The sequence below is a fragment of the Euprymna scolopes genome, chromosome 39 (assembly GCF_053919585.1).
Source record: "Euprymna scolopes isolate OS-2025 chromosome 39, ASM5391958v1, whole genome shotgun sequence".
NCBI lineage: Eukaryota > Metazoa > Mollusca > Cephalopoda > Sepiida > Sepiolidae > Euprymna > Euprymna scolopes.
Window position 1 is genome coordinate 29670275 of NC_136520.1, and position 13355 is coordinate 29683629.

Here is a 13355-nt window from a genome sequence, read left to right on the forward strand (position 1 = left end):
TAAAAATTTGACAAAAATAAGATTAGCCATTAAAAAAAAGTGCAAAAATAACATGGAAGTGCAATTTTGACTTAATGATTCATTTCAACAGCTAACACATTTAATCTTTGTTCATACCACAGTTAATTTTCTTTTTCTTTTTAATAGTAAATTAATAATACAAAAATGACACAGAAGCACAACTTTGTCCATATTTCATTTCAACAGCTATTCATAAACCCATGTTTGGGGACCTCAACATTTATGGCCTTCATTAGTGAAATCAGGAATGGATCAATGGAATCAATTGCGGTTGGAAAAGTTAAAAATCATGGAGGTTGGAATTAATTTTCACAGTGTATAATCAAACATGCAGACTTTGAAAAAGTGAAAAAATATTACACATGTATTATATCACTTTGTCGTATATCAAAATTAATCGTGTATGGAAGTAATAATTATTAGATCAAGTCAGCCTAAACATTGGACAAAATCGGATTACCTCTTGAAAAAAATGTACATAAATCACACAGAAACACAACTTTGCCTGTTCATTTCATTTCAACAGCTAACACATTGAATCTTCATAATATGACTCCTTGCACATTAGAGATCAACCTCGATTGTTAAATCAATAAAAAAAAAAATTATGACAAAAATTTCTTTTGTTGTGAAAGATAATTTAAACTTTATATTAAGCGCATGTAGATGATTGGCTATTTTCTTTAAGATGTGACTATTTTTATATGTATAGCGACATATGATATTGTGTGCATAACAAAAACATCAATATATAAAAAAAAAGTCGCCTGTCACTGAAAATAGTAACCTAACATGAAGTAACCTGGAAAAAAACTATTAATAATCTATATATATAAAAGCAGAACTGTATCTATGTTTGTATGTGTGTTCGCTTTTTCTGTATGTCTACAAAAGGTTTCTTTCAGAGAAGCGGTCGCTCGCTTCACGACTTTTTAAAACTTTTTATATCACATATAAGTCGTAATATTTCGCAGTTAACAACACTTAATTCGCCGGACCTATTATAACAAAGGTTCATATAAAATTTCAGACAGCTCAGCTAGTAGTTTCCGAGAAAACGTGCCACAGACAGACAAAGAAATATGATATAGATATGCTGTCAAAAACGAGCAAGCCAAACCAATCTGTTCATTATCTATCAAAAATCATAACCAAATATATTTTTCTTTGTTTTTAACTAAATTAATAATGAAGGGAATTTTTCTCATCTACTTAGAATTCCCTTCGGCCATTGTAGTCTATTAACTTACTTTTCTGAACACATTTTTTTTTTCATCAGATGTACCAAAAAGTTAATTAGTGTTAAATGGTTTCTATTCTTGCTAATGGCATTGCTGTTCGTCTTCTGCGATCTCTCTTTGAATCGCAGAAATCGACATGTGTAACGATGCAGCACAGGTTAAAAATAGTTTGTTGGCATGCGTTGCAAAAACGGATCCCGACTTCTACTTGGTTACCTTTCTCACTAGACTGACTTTCACAAAAAAAAAAAAAAATGAGAGCACAGTTATGTTTTTCACTTTTATATGCTACGTAAAAACTGTATATATACCTAATTGCCCAAAGAATCTATTATGGAGGTCGGGAGGTGCATTAGAAGATTACAAATTGTACTTTTGGGGATAGGATCTAAGTGTAATATCTGTTCTGATATAACACTTTTATCTTTTCTATCTTCGGTTAGTGGAGGAGAAATACTTCTAGACTTATTTTTGTCTCAATCTATAAAGGAAAATAAAATAAATCTCCCCAAAAAAGAGCATCATTAATAATTACTACACTACCATCTTATATTCATTAATCCTTATCCTTAAGTGGCCTTTGAGCCTTGATAAGTGGTGACTCCCAAGTAAAAAAAAAATTTTTAATTTATTATAGAAATATAATTCTTGCAATCTTAAATCTTCTCATATGCATTGTTCATCTGTCAATCTGTCCATCGGCAAACAAGTTTTTAGTTTTGATAAGTGTTAATTCATTAGTAAAAAGAATAACAATAATAAAAAGGAACCATTGTGAAATCAGTTGATACTGTTCCCAGGCGTCTAGAAAAGCTGGTGTCGAATGCTGGCAGCCATATTAAATTGTAAATAAAACATCATGCTATACACTTTCTTATATTCATTTCTTGTAAGAATTACATTTCTTGTAAGAATTATATTTCAGTAACTCAAGTGTTTCAACAAGCAGGGAGACCAAGGATGGAGTACTGCTACCACATCTGGACAGGAACTGCTAAAAATAGCCCATCCTGCCTTGACAGAGTACAAAATAAACTTTGTGGCTTAGTGGGGATGCCCTTTTCTCTTCCCTGCAACCTCTCTCCCACAGAAGAGATGTTGCGAGCCTGTCTTTGTTTTATCGTTATTTCCATGGCAAGTTCTTGTCCGAACTCCAATCTCTGGTCCCCCCTCGCCAATCTTTCACAATAAACACCCGTCTAGCTGAAACCACTGTCAATAATTTTCCCCACTCTTTATCTGTGCCTAAATCAAAACGTAGATTCCATGAACAAAGCTTCTTTCTTAGAAATGCACGCCTGTGAAACTCTCTTCCGTTTGCCTGTTTCCCACCTGACTACAATTTGGATGTCTTCAAGTCCAACATAAACAAATTCCTGATAAACCACCCCCTTAAGTAACTCCAATACTAACGATTACCACGATACTATCCCATTGATTACTGTACATTCAATAACCCTTATCCGCGAGTGGCTTCCGGGCTTTGATAAGTGGTGACTACCATGTAAAAAAAAAAAAAAAAAAAAAAAAAAAAAAAAAAAAGCTTCCAATATTTTTATTGTCATCAAAATCAGTGAAATCACCTATTATTTTTTTTATTTTTATTTTTTTTTTCAATCAAATCGATTGCCTGCTCTAGGCAGGGACCCACTTCATGCACCAAGAGAAAGCTTCACATACTTCCCTACAGTGACTTAGTCCACAATACATTGCACTGTAAAGAAGTAAAGTATAATATGACAGTCAAATATGGTTCAATTACGCTCTAAATAGAAACATTCATTTTGAACATGCCCATCTTATCAAAGAACCTACTTTTCATTTTATACGCCAGGCTCTTCTGCTTGTACAGTGATAAAACTTTTCAAATGTTCATGTGATGTTAGGCTGTATAAGAGTGTTAACTTTGATCAAAATCGGATTGTTCCTTTTTAAATTAGATATTTTTGATCATCGATTTTTGACACAAAACCTAAAAACACCTACCAGACAAATAAAGTGCATTTGTGTAAAATTAGAAGAAAAAAATAGTCTGGCAGTTTCGGAGTACATAGAGAACAAACTCACAGATATACACATACAAAGTGCCTTTTATATATAAGTATAGATAATAAATTACAAGCACTTAATGATAGGAATTAATTTCCAGTCATCCTGTGAAGTGCTCCTTTTTGGGAGCTATATTTTACCTACATTAAAATTGTAAACAAATCAACATATTTGATTTTTGTTACATCACCAAAAAATTCTAGAATTATCCAATTAGAATGAAATTTCCAATATTTCATCTTTTCCTTCATCTTTGTTGTTGTTGTTATGTTATTGTATCTTTCTAATCTATTAAGTTATATTTTCGGATTTACAAACACAAGCCTAAATTCTCTTTAAGATATTCTTTTATGTTATTGTTCTTTGCTAAACTTTATTTTTTCAAAATCCTTAATCTGACCAATTTCTAAAAAAAACTGATAAAACCTTTTAAAATCACTCTCAAATAAAACTCAAGGGAGATAACTCATTTGAATAATACAACCAGAGTTGTCTACTGCTAAAATATGTTCTTTAATATTTTGAAACAATATGCAAACAAATGAAATAATTAAAAACTTTATCTTTTCTATCTTCAAAGTTAATCTTTATATTTGTCCCAATCCAGAGTGTATATTTTTGAGAAGTTGGATTAAAAACCGATCTTGTGTCTAACACTATCCTTGTGGGGAGACAAGTAAATAAAAACTACAAATTGTAAACAAATATAAAATAAAAAAAGAACAGAAAAAATTCTTAGAATTATTTAATTTTGAATTAAATTTTCAGCATTTCTTCATTTTTATCTTGATCTTTATCCATTCTGTTTTTTTGTTTTTTTTTTCGTCTTTTTCATTTCTATTATCTTGATCTACATCATCGGCATAGTTTTCCTCTTCATCATCTTTGTCTTCATAATCATCATCGTCTTCGTTTTTGTTGTCATTTTCATCTTCGTCTTTTTCATCTTTTTTTTTCTTCGTCTTTATTTTCGTCTTTTTCATCTTCGTCTGATCAAGTCAATTGAGCCTACCGATGTTGCAGCAGGGCAAGAGTGTTACATAACAAGTCTTAATTAGAGAAGTGATTGATGATTGAAAAGTGACAATTTAACCTTTAACAGAAGTTGGCGAAACCATGTGACTTCGGAGGAAAGATCTTCCTCGTTTCGGTTGACAACTTTAGCAACGTCATACACAAAATGTAGTTTTTCTCCGAAAATCCCTAGTGAAGATTGAGGTGATCCTGCACAATATAACTAGGTGTAACAGGATTCTATCTGTTTATCTTTCTTTTTCTTCAAAGGGCAGTTTGCTCTCCATGCAATCTGATCCAAACAGTTGATATCAGTCATGCTATATGCAATCAAATCGCTTTTTTTTTTACAGTCAGGCAAAGTCTTCTTTGTTCTACTATGCACCATCATGCCTGGAATATTCATGTCAACAAATTCTTGTCGAGCCATCCTCTTAATCAAATTCTGTCTTGTTTCAACCATTATCTCTTATCCACATAGCATTCTTTCACTCTCCACTTGACACTAATCGTTATCGAGTGGCTTTTTGGCCTTGATAATACAGAATTTTGTTTTTGTTTTGTTTTTTGTTTAGAATGTTGATTCTTCAGAGATTAAAAAAAGCTGATGCTGACTATTCTTACGAGTTCGACTTTTTCCAAAATCTCCAACTTCGATTCCCCAAGCATAATTAAACCTGATTAGACTCACCTTAAGAATATGTTTTCTTATTTAGTTTGTAACCCATGAACACATCAAAATATATTGGATGAAAGAACTATACAGATGAAAGTTGTTTCCATTCATTTTAATGTTATACTAGACGAGGGGGGGGAGTATGAGAGCATCCAATCGTATTTAAACTATCTCCCGTTTTCGGTACTAGAACTTATACTTGAGTCTTTGGAGCATACAATCAAGAAGTTGGTTCCAGATAGAATTCTGCCCACCACTACACCTAATAGCACTAATTCATTTTAATAAGTCCTGATATCATAGATATATTATGTGTTTATTTACATTTTTTTTTTCATTGCTTCAAGGAATTTCTAAAGAAATATATTTGCCAAGGAATAACTGAAAAACCTAATCAACTTAACCAGATCAAAGGTGAAAACAATAGTCAATAATTTAGAGTAATAAAAAAATAAAAAAAAACACGCTCCAAAATTACCACTCTTTGCAACCTGTTACCGTTTGGATAAAAGTAACTTTGCAAGGTTAATTACTGTTTAGTGGCTTTGTTGAAAAAAAAAGAATATGCATAGCAACCTACACTCATGCATGGGATGGCTAGCGATTCACAATTCCACTGCCACAGACGAACCCTTTGTAAGCAAAAGAGTATCGCATAATATTCTATCAATTTCTATTCTTTTTTTTATTTTATTTATTTATTTTTTTGTTTTGTTGAATGTTCTTGCATTCATTTCATCATTAGTCGTATTCAACCGGCGTTGTCAGGGTGGAGATATAATTCCACACAATCATGTTTATAATTTTTGCTTTTTTAAAGATAGTTTAAAACAACACTTGCAATATAAGGTTAAATAATAAAGAAAATGTTAGCATGGTGTTTTTTCTTTTCTTTTTTTTTTTTTTGTTAGCTATTTGTGAACGCTCCATTTTTTTTTATAAACAACTGTAAAACCATGGCTTTTACAAATCAAAACAAATTCATTATTTATTTCAAATCCTTAAAATACCAATAAAAATTAAATTCTTAAACTTTTTTAAAAGTATCTTCACTGAGATATCTATATTATATTTCTATATGTCTATCTGTCCATTCCATTTTTTTTATTGGAAAATACTGGTCTTATCTGGCTATAATTTTGTATGGATCTTTATAAGGTGTGGCGAACTGTTATGGTATCCATTCGATGCACATTAGGGGTTAGTATTTAATGTAAAACTAAGCACAAGTTTAACCATATTCAACCGTTCTAAATCGATGGCTTATGATTTTTGCTCCGTTTTCAGCAGACTATAAAGTTACATTCTTTGTTTGATTTCATTTTCGTTTTGTGAATCAAAGAAAAATCTTTTTTAAGAATGAATTTCAAGCCTATACGTTCTAATATATCTAAATTATTTTATGGGTGTAACCACTAACTTCCTTTAGTGACCCCAGATGGAATCAAGGGAAAATTTCAATAGCATTTTTAGCTTTTGTGAAAAATTGAGTGACTACAATTAAACTACTAATTTTACAAATAACTAGCTAAAATACCCATACTTTGCATAGCAAAGTCCCGATATTAACTTTTGACCTTGAAAAATAGTGTGCACCATCCCTAGGTGGGAGATTATCATCATGCTAAGTTTTGGTCATGATCGGTCCAGTGGTGTGGGCTGTAGGAGAGTATATATACAGAGGCTATGACCTTGACCTTTTGACCTTATTGAAAAATGGTGTGCATCCCTAGGTGGGGGACTATCATGCCAGGTTTGGTCATGATCGATCCAGTGGTTTAGGTGGTAGGAAAGTTGTACATACAGACACACACTCATGAATGCTACTACTTTATACATATAGATAATCTAATGATAGAAGACATTTTTATTTCAAGGCAATGATTTAAACCTGTTTTGTTTAGGATACTGATAAAAAACTGAGTTTGGATTTTTGTTAGAGGTGTCTTATGATATATATAAAATCATATTTTTACACTACAGTGTTTAGAAGAAGCAAATATTAAATAATATAAGTCTCACCTGTCTGTTTCAATGTATGCATGTATCCATGTATATATGTATGTCTGCCTAAAACTTTTGACAAAGGTGACGGATTTTCACGAGATCGGTATCGTTTTGAAGCTCGACCCTTCAGATGACAAATATCTGAAAATTGGCTAAAAAGATTAATTCCTTCACCCTCAACTGGGCACTTTTCTACAGGGAGGGGTCGCTTTTTTCGCCGATATTTTCTAAAATCGTCCCCTCTTTTCGGTTGACTAGCATTAATTGAAACCTACGTCACTTCCGATTTGGCGATGGGTGCAACAGTAAAGACATCACTTTTTTTTTTTTTTTTTTTTTTTTCACGTTTTTTTCCTGCTTTGCGGTATGGGTTCGAGCCTGCCTGCCTGCCTACTACCACTTTTTTTTTTTTTTTGCTCAACACACACCTCCAAACACTTGGGCAGCGCCGGGCACCTAGGCTACTTGTGTTCTAAATGTTGATTTATCAAAATATTTTTAAATGTAATATTTCTTAAATATGTCTAAAGACTAGGAGAGCGCATGTGAAAGGGAGATAACCAATGAATTGTTAGCTTATTTATTAAGCACTAGCAGGGAGACCCGACGTTGCTGAGGATTGATTAATGATCATCAAATGTTTCACACATCTATATTTTTATTTTTAGCAAAATTGGTGAAATCACTCATTTTTCAATCAAATCGATTGATTGCCTGCTCCAGTTGGGGATCCATCGCAATGCACCAGGAGGAAGGAGGAAGCTTCACTGTTGATTTTATAAAATTAGTTTATATAATGGCTTGAATTTAAGTTTAAAATGCAAAAGTCAAGTATTATAGTTCAATTGTGCTCCAAACAGAAACATTCATTTCTAATGCACCCCTGTCATATCAAAGAATTTACTGTTTATTTCATATGCCCAACCTTTTGACTTGTGTGATAATAAAATTTTTCCAAAGCACTTGTGATGTGAGGCTGTATAAAAGTGTTAACTTTGGTCAAAATCGGCTGTTTCTTCTTTCATGGGATTGTTTTGATTATTGATACTTATCGAAAACATTCTGATACAAAACCTATTTAAGAACACTGCCAGATACATAAAATACATTTGTGAGAATTTCTTCAGATTCTATAGGGAACAAACTCGCACGAGATCTTCAACTTTATAATAAAGAGAAATGTGCAGTTAGTTGTGTGTGTGTATATATATATATATATATATATATATATATATATATGTATCCGTTCCATCACGCAAAAGTCTGTCTAATAAATAAAGGAGAGACCGCAAATCTATTTCCATAATGAAATGTTTTGATTCTTTTTGTTATCTTTCTGCTTTCTATACTGATTTATACGCTTTTCTTTTTTATTTTATTTTTTTAAACTTTCCAGTTTGCGACGTTTTATTTTATTTATTGTTTTTACTTTTTTAGGGGAGGAGGTAACATAAATTGAAAGTTAGTTTTTTGGGATAGTGTAGTTTAAGATATCAATGTAAGCCACAATTGTTCCTTTGTTTAATTTTCATCCATGTAACTCTGAAAACGTCTTTGATTTTAAAAAGTCTAATATTTTTTTTTATCTCTACACGACTACCCACTACTCCCAATAATCAAAAGAACATTCAAATTCCTCTGCTCTCGTGTGTGTGTGTGTGTTTGTGTGTATATATATAATTTCTCATCAGATCACTGGAGTTAAGCAACGTTGAGCCTGGTTAGTACCGGAGGGGTGACCATTTGGGAATTCTAGGTGCTGTATGTGCTCTCTGCTTATCTCAGTATTGTTTTCAGTTGTCCTGAACCTCCACTTGCTACTGGTATTTAATAATGCCAACCCAGGAGAGGCATGGTTGGAGTTTGCGCAACTCTTGCCACAAGAATTCAATACACATGCGCCCTTACAGTGGATATACATTTCAAAATAGAAGGAAGCTACCGCGCACACACACGCATATACCCACACCCACACGCATGCCTATAATGTTTGTATAAAAAATTCAGTATAATTACGTTCTGCTTATCATTGAGCACTTTTTGATAAACATCGGGGTTTCAGTGGATTTACATCTAGGAAACTACAACGATACTATCATACTAAGAAAATTAACTGATGACAGATAAAAAAAAAATTACATTATTTATTGAATCATCAAATGTTCAAAGACAAGGAACACAATAGAAGTTATTTCTTACTCCATAGAGTTCCGAAAGTTTATATTTTCCTCATCAGATGAAATAAATAGATCGGTATTGTAAAAGGACCATTTTTTGAACAGTATAAAACTTGGAAACTTAGAATTTGCGGTCGTGGAATCTGATTGTAGGAATGTGAAAGAAAGTACAACCCATAATGAACAAATAAAATCCAATCCGGTTTGTAATTTTGTGGACTGCATAAAAAGTGAAAACTTAGAAGCTACAATCATGGAACCTGATTGCGGGACAACGATGCCTCCGTTCAGTCTCAAAAGACAAAGGATACCCCCTGTAGGGGCAGCTGTGCATGTAATTGTGTGGCAAGGGTTGCACAATCTCCAACCACACCTCTCTTGAATCGGCACCACTTGAGTTCAGTGGTAAGGAGAAATCCAGGACGATTGGAAACAATGCCAAGATAAGCGGAAAGCACATACAGCACCTGGAAGTCCCAAATGGTTACCCATCTGGTACTGGCCAGGCTCATCGTTGTTTAACTTTGGTGATCTGACGGGAACCGGTGTGTCAAACGTGATTATGCCGTAACACGTGATTGTGGGAATAAGAAAAAAAATTATAGTTTGTAATGAACGTATGTAACCCAAATGTAAATTCTGTCTGACTAGTTTGCTGAAATGAAATAATAGACTTGTTTGTTTCTTTCCCCGTCGGGAATCGTCATGCTAATTTATCTAAGCTCTACTCATGTATTGAGCACTGTTGAAGTATGCGAATGACAAGATTTGTTAAAAGTGGCAAAAAAATAATTACGCTTAACTAGTATTTATGCTAATATCCATATACGTTCTTTTAACCTTTGAATTTGAGACTTTTTAGATTTTCTGTTCACTTATTGAAACGTTATTTCATATGAATATTTGTGCTTTTTTTCTTTTCTTTTGTCCCCCACCCCCACCCCACAAAAAGAGGGTGGACCTGTAAATTCACCCTTGTCCGTTCGTCTGTCCGCACTTTTCTCAATAACTACACCTTGGAAATTTTGAAATTTTTCACAAATATTAAACATATGAGTAAAAAACAAACAAAAAAACAAAACGGATTTTCCGGTAAAACTCTGGTTGTCCCCCTGGGTGCCTTTCGGGTTAAAATGGCTAAAATTGACACTTTTGTGCTTATTAAAAAAAATTGATGTTTTGAATTATTAAAACTTTTTGAAAAGTTGTAACTGATTTCTATATAATTTTGTTTGTCTATACTTTGCGATAACTCTTTTAGGACTAATAAAAACATTCCATTTTTGGGACTATTTTACTATATTTGTCCAAAATTTTCTGTGTATGTCTATTTAGCAGTTTTGCACGGTGCTGAACTCAAATTTAAATATGTTAAGGCCTTGGGGACTTTAGGGGTTAAATGGGGGTGGGTTGGGGATGGGGCAAATGATGGACTTAGTCATTTCTTTTTTTTTTTTTTTTTTTTTTTGCATGATGCAGAACTCAAATTTACATATGTTAAGGTCTAAAACAGCACCGTTTGTTCATTTTCACCAGGATTTGATCGCAACTTGTTAAAAATGTTCAATATTTGTTTGGGAAATAAAACTATATTTCAATCAAAACAATTATTTAATTAAAAAAAGTAACAATTAATTAATAAAATGTTCTTTGTTAAAATCAATATGCAAATTAGTTAATTTTGGAATTGATATTGCTTATATAGTATATAAAAAAGATTGGATGCTGCTATTTTGTAAAGTTTAAGTTGAAATGAATGTTTTGACTTTACCGTTACTTTGAGAAAGAAGCCTAACTTTGGCATTTACAGTAGAACCCAGGGATATGGCATTAATCCGTTCCAGGGTTGGCACTTATCAAGGCCCAGAAGCCACTCAAATGTAAATGTTAAAGGGTTTCGGGTGGTCAGTGAAACAGCACTGTAATGCTCAATAATGGTGGAAATTGGGTAGAAATTAATTATTTAAGAGGATGGTTCAATAATAATTTCTTTACGCTGGACTTGAAAACGACCATGTTATAGTTATCTCGGAAGCAGCCCGTGTTCATGTGTTTCACAGACAGGCAGTTTTAGGAAAGAAACTCTTTTTACTCATGTAATTTTAATTAGTTTTAGACACAGATAGAAAGTAGTGGAAATTGTTGACAGTGGTTGTAGCTAGAAGAGTGTTTGTGTGTCAATGTACTACAGTGGTTATCATAGATTTAAGCTAAGTTGGTACTTGCCGTGAAAATAATAAAGTGGTTGTTTCTGTGAGGAAAAAGTAGTAGAGAGGAGAAAAAACATCACCCACTAGATTTCAAAGTCGGTTTTGTACCCTGTCAATATTCTTGTTGTCTGTATGTCATGTGAAAGGATATCAAGTTCTTTGTTTATGCAAAGGTTTCCTGTCTCAACTGTTCCGATTGTTGGAAGTTGATTTTCAGACATAATGCCTGAGAATTGGCCCTTCTGGTTAAAAATATCTTCAGCAGAAAGCGATGAAATGAGAAAAATTAGTCCCTGTGTGTATTTTGCATCAACAAAAATCTGGGTCAACTTATGAAAAGTGATTCCATTGAAAATTTTTAGTTTTATTTTTAATACAAGTTTATTTATAATTGGAATGTTTATTTTTTTTACAAATACTCAAGGGAATATTTTTAACGAAGTCCCCCTCTTCCCACATTAAAAATGTTTTTTTTTCTTTATATGAATGGGGAAGGGGGTTTGTTAACTATTCGGTACTTTCAAGTAACAATTTAATACCAAAAGAAAATGTTTGTCTCAAAATAAGAATTAATAATAAAGTCCCTGGCAAGAACTTAATATAGCAGGGACTGATTTTTGCGCTTCACTGCTGAACACGTTCTTGGCTGGAAGTGGCAATTATTGGGTGTTATGCCGTTATAGCAATTTTTATAACTTAGTGTATCTTTTCACTTCCATTTTACTTTAAAAAAAAAATTTTTTTATTATTACTATGTTGTTTTGTTTTTTTTGTTTTTTTTTGCTTTTGTCAAATTATTATTTTTTACGTTTCTGTATTTTTGAGATGAGGATTGGTTATTTGTATTATTTGGACTGCTGTTCTCATCTTGAGTGCTATTTATTTCAGTGTGACTGACCCAAATATACACTTGCATATTATTTAGGACCTCTATCCAGTCATGGCTGACAGAATGAGAACACACTATCTCCATGAAGTAAATAAAGGGTTCAGTTGAGATTCCATGCAGATTCCCAAGTTTAACAGAAGCATTCCCGAGTTTGACAAGATACACCTGTAAGGAGTTCGGATGTTATATCGATCGAAACATTGTGAAAATGACACTGAAGATGAGAACAGTAGTATCCAAATAATCGAAATATTACTTTTTATTAGGATGTAATTATTATATTAATTTGTTATTAAATTATCAATTGAACCAAACTGCTGTGTGAGTATACTTATTATTAAGGTAATAGTATTTAAATCTCTGTTTGTGATTTGCTAAGAATTTGAAAACCAATTTGAATGACATTGTTTGAATACTGTCAAATCTATTGAAAATTTCAAAGGCTTACAAAGTAATTCCAACATTTATTTTTCAGCTATTAAAACAAAATTTATTTTTGATACATTATGCTATATCATTTTTTATTTTAAAAAATAAACAATAGCAAATAGCAAAAAAAAAAATGTGATTCACACAAAGAAGAGAAACATGCATAGACACACGAGAATTATATCAGTAATTTAATTTCTTATAAATTATCATGTCTGATGACCTAAACAAAAATTAAACATCAACTGTTGACTTTTTAAAATGGAGAAATTATTTCTGAAATTCGGGAAGCAAAGGTTCTTTTGGTATTTGCTTTGTTGTTGCTCCTCTCGAAATGTTTTTTGTCTGACAACTAAAAAGGCAAAGTTTTACTTCTCAACTTTTGTGTGATGGGATGAATTCATAGCCAAATAAATACACACTGGTCTTTATTATAGAGTGGGAAATAATAAAATTTTCAAGTCTGACAGATATTATGTTTTAATATATATATACTAGTAGGGAGACTCGATGTTGCTCTGGATTAAATGATCAATGAATGTTTCACATTCGCATATTTTTATTGTCATCAAAATCAGTGAAATTACCCAGTTTTTCAACCAAATCCATTGATTGCTTGCTCTAGTTGGAGACCCATCGTGG

At 32.4% G+C, this 13355-nt stretch overlaps 1 protein-coding gene and 1 pseudogene across 15 annotated transcripts in view; one reads left to right on the plus strand and one right to left on the minus strand.

Moving 5' to 3' along the window:
- LOC145263693 (5'-AMP-activated protein kinase subunit gamma-1-like) overlaps positions 1 to 13355 on the plus strand; it is an 812476-nt gene that overhangs the window by 725844 nt on the left and 73277 nt on the right. The gene's annotated exons all lie outside the window — the stretch shown is intronic.
- Positions 9641 to 9758, minus strand: LOC145264099 (5S ribosomal RNA; annotated as a pseudogene).